Consider the following 6,991-nt stretch of genomic DNA (forward strand, 5'->3'; position numbering starts at 1 on the left):
TTTTGTTTCAACCTTACATAAAAAGAGCATGTGGCAAGTTTGACAAATTTAACATATATCTACTAATAAACTCATTTTCCTAACAATGTGCCATTAGGTGGCAGCCTGATACTCTTCTGATTTGGGTCCATGACCAATCATTAGGCTGATCTACTTTGTGCAAAATATTGGCAAAAGAGTTATAATCACAGTGTAATAAAGCTTCTACTTTAATGAACAGCAATTTATAGATCAGATCCTTTACTTTCTTGGGCCTTTCATCAGAACCTCGTGGGATCAGCAATTTGGGGCATGATGTTACAGGAGATCCATATCAAAGAGTACTTTGAAGTCACGATACAGCACAGTAAATGAAAAGTGCTGAAGGAATTAAGCCATATGATGGGAGATAAGACTGATGACCGGTGGTGGTTTGACACCTTTATTGAAATTATACTGAATACTAAATTATAGAGCAAATATTCCAACAGATTATACTCCAGTCTCCACAGCTGCTGAATGGAATTTTAAAAAGGCAGATTCCAAATAATTTACCTACCAGAAAAAACTAGAAATATATATTTTACAGGAAGGTACTCTTTGAACTTGTTCATATTTTATGAGATAGATTAACACAAAACAGTGCAACATTGAGAAATAGAAGAAATGGAATACACTGTTCTTTTTCGCCCTAATTTCTTTTCTTTAATAATGCATTTCCAAAAACTGTTGTGTACGTGTGTAATTAGTCCCTCGAGTCAGCACTTTGTAGAGCCACCTTTTACTGCAGCTACAGCTGCAGGCTTTCTGGAGTGTGTCTCTGGCAGCTTTGCACAACTAAATGCCCATTTGTTTCAAAATACCTCAGACTCACTTAAATTTGATAAAACAACTGTTTAAAATTTTAACATACATTTTTACTTTTATTTAGGTACAAGCTTTAACTCTGTAACTCTAAAACATTCAATGGAAACAATGTGATCTAAACCTTTCCTTTGTATCTCTGTTTAGGGTTGTTTTCCCCATAGATGCAAACCATGTTGTGTTTAAGGGTTTGTGCAATATTAGTTTTTAGGAACACAAAAGGTTTAATAGGTTCAGTTTTGTTTTCATCTCACCCAAGCAATATTTTCTCACTCAATGTCCCTTAGAAACAGAAAGCGAAAGATAGATTGGCTGTTTTTAACAATGATTTAGATATTCTCTCACCTGACCAGTGGATCCGCAGCTCCTCCAGAGTTACCGTAGACTGTTCACCTGCTTGTGTGATTGATTATTTTCCTGACATGCCTGCCAATTTAGTTAGAGAGCAATATATTGTTGTGGTTGCAACTGAAATGTATTGCTTTCATTTTTGGATTTTGGGTTGAACAGAATTCTATAATGTTCTCCCTGAGCTGGCTGTTGATTTCCTTGGTTTTCATGAAGCTGTTTGTTCATCCGTGTTCTTTAATCTATCCAAGAGGCCTTCATAGAATAGCTGGATTTGTACAATAAATGTTCCTTCTACTTTACATCATGCTCTACTACATCCCTCCATCACATAAAATCCTTATTCAATATATTATAATTTGGAGTAATAATGTTAGAAAATGTGAAAATCTTCCAGCAGTAAGGAAATGCTTTCATGTCACCATCATTTCTGCAGTTATAGCTTTTGGTTGCTTCTCATCATATGATGAAGTGTCCTCACCCTACACTGGATTTCCCTCCTGATTGACTGTCTCCCTAACAATCAGTGGGATGATTGGTTTATTCAAAAGTGTCTTGAAGAGCCCTGTGCCCCTATCACAAACTTTTTACTGTATTGGGACTCTTCCAAGCCATCACAGTTATGGCTTAGTGAACGTGAAAAAATGCCTCGCATTGGACTTCTCCTCCCTCATGTGGTTATTGCTTTTTTTAGTATTTGTGACTCAAATCCTCTTGCTCTATTTTTGAGTGATTTATACATGAATGAAGATTTATGCCTGAGAGCTTGGCGCGTCGGTATTATCCAATCAAACCGGGGCTGCTCAGAGGCTCCTGAGATTGCATTAAAGTGCAATATCAATGTGGCATTCCTGTGGTTATTGCCACTCTGAAATGTCTGCAGTCCCTCTCATACTATAGCCATGTGAAATAACTGCGTCTGTTGAGATAGTGTTTCAAATGAGATTGCTGTAGTAAAAAAGTGAATGGTTACCTTGTTTAATTTGCATTATCAGTGACTGGGTGGAGAGGAGGGAAAAAAAGCCATATGTGTCTAAAAGTAATGAAGAAAAGGCAGAAAAATCTAATTGTGCAGCAGAATACTTACACATTAATTTAAGGTTGTGTTTTCTTTTTGCATTTTTCAAAGTAAACTAGATTGATACTTGATCATGCTGCACCCTTTTCAGCTGCTTAAAATTTTTTTTCTTTTGGTAAGGATTTGCAGTTGTCTGTGCAGAATCTTAAAAAGCCAAACCAAGAAAACAAGAGAGAAATATTGGGTAGCATTAAAGCATGCAAACAAATGAGTACAAAAAACGAGTTTTGCTTTTTATTGTTGCTGCCAACAAAAACTTTTAATAAAACAATTTCACTCTATTCTATACTGTGAATGTTTTGCATCATCAAAAATCTCAGTACATGATTGAAAAACTGTATTAGGGATATTTTCCACTCAACACAAAAATGTTAGTTTTATGCCATTGTTAGATGTAGGGGGGAAGTACAGGATTTTTTTTGTTTGTTTTTCACACAGTAATGATTTTTTGTTTTTTTGGGGAGCAGAAAAACCTGATCTGCCTCTCCCTTGCCCCCACAGGGAAATGGCTTTCTTGCTGGCAATTTATCCAATTACGGATTTACAGCACTGCAAAGTCGACCATACGATACGGCCTAAGTCTATTTTTCAGCCTTTGGAGCAAATCCAATCATTCCAAATGGCTGCTGATGGTTATAATTGCAACAGCATTGCATTGATCTAGTGAGTCTGTGAAGTGGAAACAAACAAAGCTAAAGGGAACGTGCTCTTTGCATGTAAAAATATTTGGTTTGTTTATTGGACCTTCACGGAAATATAACAATGGGGTATTAGGAAGCGGCGCCCAGACTTATTTTTGGCAAAAAAAATCCACTGTGATGACCTTCTATGCTTTATTAAGTCATTGACAGTTTTAGAAACAGTGACCTTGCTTTCTGGCCTTAAAAAAACAATATTAGATACATAGAAAATTGGCCCATAAATGACCCATAGGCAACCTCTTCCAACTATTCCACTGTTGCTTTTTTATGTATTTTCACCATTTAATAAATCACCATTAGAATTTGTAAAAGTCAACCTTCATTAAAATTATTGATTAATCACAAATATCTGTACAAATCTGTCTGTTGCACTTATGTGTATTTCAATCTGGAAAAAAACTCACACAGACAGAAAAGACAATTAAAAGAATATTATTGATACAATTACTTGAGTCTTTGGCGCTCAGACCTCTGCAGGAAACATAAGCACTGAATTTTACTTTGATATGCATAAATAGGAGTAAGGAATAGGGATCTTTCCCCCCAGGCCTGAAACTGGTGGTGGAGTGGCAATGGATGAAGTTGGTCAGTCTATGACTGCTGGCTGGCGAGATGTGGGCTTGAGCTGTATGGAGAGATCAAGTGAACTGTGTGAGCTGATACTAATGCTTCACTCGGGGACCTGGAAGATGGAAGTCCAGCTTGGATAACACAGGCTGCACGAACCTGTCCATTATGAGCAAGCATGGAGTGACAGTTGAGAGGAAAAAACTCCCCTTTGGGAAGAAACCATTGGCAGAATGAGACAGGGAACGCGTTGAGTCCGGGAGGAATGACACTCTGATGAAGCTTTAGCTAGTATGCTGGAGAAGGGGATGGAGGTAGGCGGAATCGAGGTCATCTGTATGGAAGTCCAACATAGCGCAACCACTGCCTGTGCTTAGGGTAGCAGAATGAGATGTGCATTTGGGGACCTTCTAAGATGAACTATGGTTCCGATTGGCTTTTGTGGAGCTATAGAAAACTCATTGGCCTGTGATGAAGAAGAGGTAATCGATTCTTCAGGTGAACATGCTCCATAATATTATTTATAGATATATACTAATGTATGGCTACTTATATTTAATTAGAAGGTATTGAGTGAATCTTCATTTAACATTCAATTAAATTAATTTTTTTTTTATCAAAATGTTTCCTCTTAAGTTCAGCTGTTTAATACAATATGTTTTCAAATATATTTTTTAAGGTTGCAACCTTTCAGCATCTTCAACTAAATAAGGCAGAGAAGGGTACAAATGAAAACTTCTATGCTGAACAAAATGATGCATTCTGAACAGCAAACAACTACGGTATCAGATAAGTATGTACAGTAATGGCCCCTGGTAAGGACAGGATCTCAGATATATTGTCATGTTTAGTCCCCTGCCTGTGTGATGAATCAGAAAACATGGGAGATTGGATTGTATTTTATATGACAAATAATAGTTGAAAGAGATTGCAGGGAGAGAGTAAAGTTGCTCAGACATGAACGAGGGCATATGTCAGGTGTCTAAATGAATGGTGGAGAGCAGTGCATCTAAATTATTCCACGGTAGATACTGTATGTGCCCTAAAAACTCCTGACATACTTCAGTGAGCCTAATCTCTGAATTTTAAGTAGGTTTTTGCTTTGTTTAAAACACAATGTGTTGTATAATTTGAAAAAAAGCTAAGAACCCAAATCAATGGAGTGTAAAGTCAGTAGGTAATTAGAGTGATAGGGCTTCTGGCAGAATAATGCCCAATTGTTTTCAGGATGTGTTGAGAATACAGCACAAGAAGCTAAAGTCAGATGAATGTAAAGAAGTGATGTCATTTAGGTAAATCTAATTTCCTATTTACAAATAATACCAGTTCGATCAACAATGGCCCCAAATGGAAAATTAAATATTGAGGTTGTCCTTTTTTCCCCCCCTATAAGGTTGTACTGTTTATGTGAATGTGTTGTAAGACAAACTGATTTTATTTGAGCTGGATGCCCTATTTTTGTTTCTGTAGTTGCTATTTAGATTTAGGAGATGGGCGTAGGGGACTGCAATCAGGAAGAGGTGGTAATCAATTTATGTTATTTATGTGTGAGTGGGCATCTACAGCTGCAGAGAGGAGACCCAAAGCTGCCAGCAAATGCGAGCAGTGTGTGATCACTTTTTTTCCCCCAGCTTTTACTCACTGACAGACACTACTTCATATCTCTCATACATCTTTTATTACAAGCTGTAGTTTATTTCGTCTTTTGCTTTTACTATCTAACATAGGCATAATTAATTTGCCATGCTCAAAGGCATCTTATATGTTGTGCAAGTGTACCTAACCCATTTTTTATCTTGATGTTTCTATGTCAGTTGCCCAGTAACTTGTTTTTTATGCAGTCCGATTGTCTTTTTTGTATTCCTGAAAAGCAAGTAAAGCTAATCAAGGTTTGTTTGTTTTGTTTTTTTTGGTATAATGAAGCCAACTGATTCTTCACTATGTTCAAACAAGAGAACTGCGTTTTATTTTTTGACACAATTGTTAACAAAAGACATTAATACATGTAAAATTTATCATTGTTATTTGGCCATTTATACAGACTCTAACTGCCTTTAAATCAATATTTTCATTGTAATGTTGGGAATGACAGAAAAGAAAGAAAAGGTCATTTGTAACAATGATGTCAGCCTGCATGGTGGCAAAATTTCTAGCACTTTTGCTGATTCCCTGCAGTCTTTCTGGATGGAAGATGAACACTGGCGGTTTTAGACCAAATTTACCAGGGGGGCAACGGTGGGACCAGTGCTCTTTCATGGGGGCATAAAAAATACAATGGAACAAAAAACAGGGCAAATGTTAATCAATTAATACATGACATTATCATTACATTAACCAAAGTGCCATTTGCAGCCATGGAAACCTCAGATCTAGCAAATGAAAAGTGCAATCCTCCTCAATATGAATCAAGCTAAAAGTACAACATCTTGTTTTTTAAATCCTCAATTAAATGTACCATAAAAAAAGGGGAAAAACAAAATTGGTCCAATGGACCTATCAGTTGTGGTATCTGTTCCAGTACATATAATTTATTTACCATAATTGTAATTTGTATTATGTCTTTGGTACAGGGGCCATAAAGGGTGCCACGACTAGTTCTATATGAACACTGGCCCCTGTCTAGAACCCGCCATGGGTTGCACGTTTCCCCCTGTGCATCCATGGGTTCTCTCCAGTCATCTGACCTCCTCCCACAGTCCAAAACACAACTTCTACTGCAGGTTGAATGGTGACACTAAATTCCCTGATCATGTGAGTGCATTGTTGTATGTCTCTGTCTTGGGTAAATCTTGCTTTTTGACCAAAGACTGTTGGAGACAATTACCAACCCCACATAAGCCTGACAGACAAACAGCAGAAGACAAATGGATGCATTGATGTCGTTGCACTATTCATTGATAAGAAATTTTCAAACCAAAGCAGTAAAGTTTACAAAAAATGTATCAAACCTTGCAAAAAAACTCAACTTTTCAAGGTATTTAAATGTAATTTACATGTATTTTTTCATCATTTCTCAACCCTTGTGAACCCAAGTGGTGAGTTTAACAGGGGCGGCATTTATGCTAGAATCACCACTGATCTCTTGAATGAGAAAGTGAGATAGATGGGCGTACAGTCAAGAGTTAGTTTTCACCTTGAGCGCACTATCAGTCTTCTTGACTAATTGAGCCTGTACATGGGGTTAAAGCCCTGTTACTTGACAGAGCAGAACATGGTACATCTGGAATCTAAAGGTTCCCTCAGTAAATCACTTTAGGATATGCAAGTATGTCAGAGAGATGTGTTTTTCCCCTACACTTTGGAGGATAGGCAACGAGTAGAGATATCCTGTAGGGAAAGGAAGCTAAACCTGTTGAAGCTAAAACCTGGCAGCCTAAGCAGTACGGTTCTCCACAGTGAGCGAAATGTGAGGTTACACTATGAGCCCCAAGTCTGCAATTAATTCCTGCAACTG

Source organism: Cyprinodon variegatus, unplaced genomic scaffold (assembly GCF_000732505.1).
Source record: "Cyprinodon variegatus isolate N-32 unplaced genomic scaffold, C_variegatus-1.0 Scaffold778, whole genome shotgun sequence".
NCBI classification, from domain to species: Eukaryota; Metazoa; Chordata; class Actinopteri; order Cyprinodontiformes; family Cyprinodontidae; genus Cyprinodon; species Cyprinodon variegatus.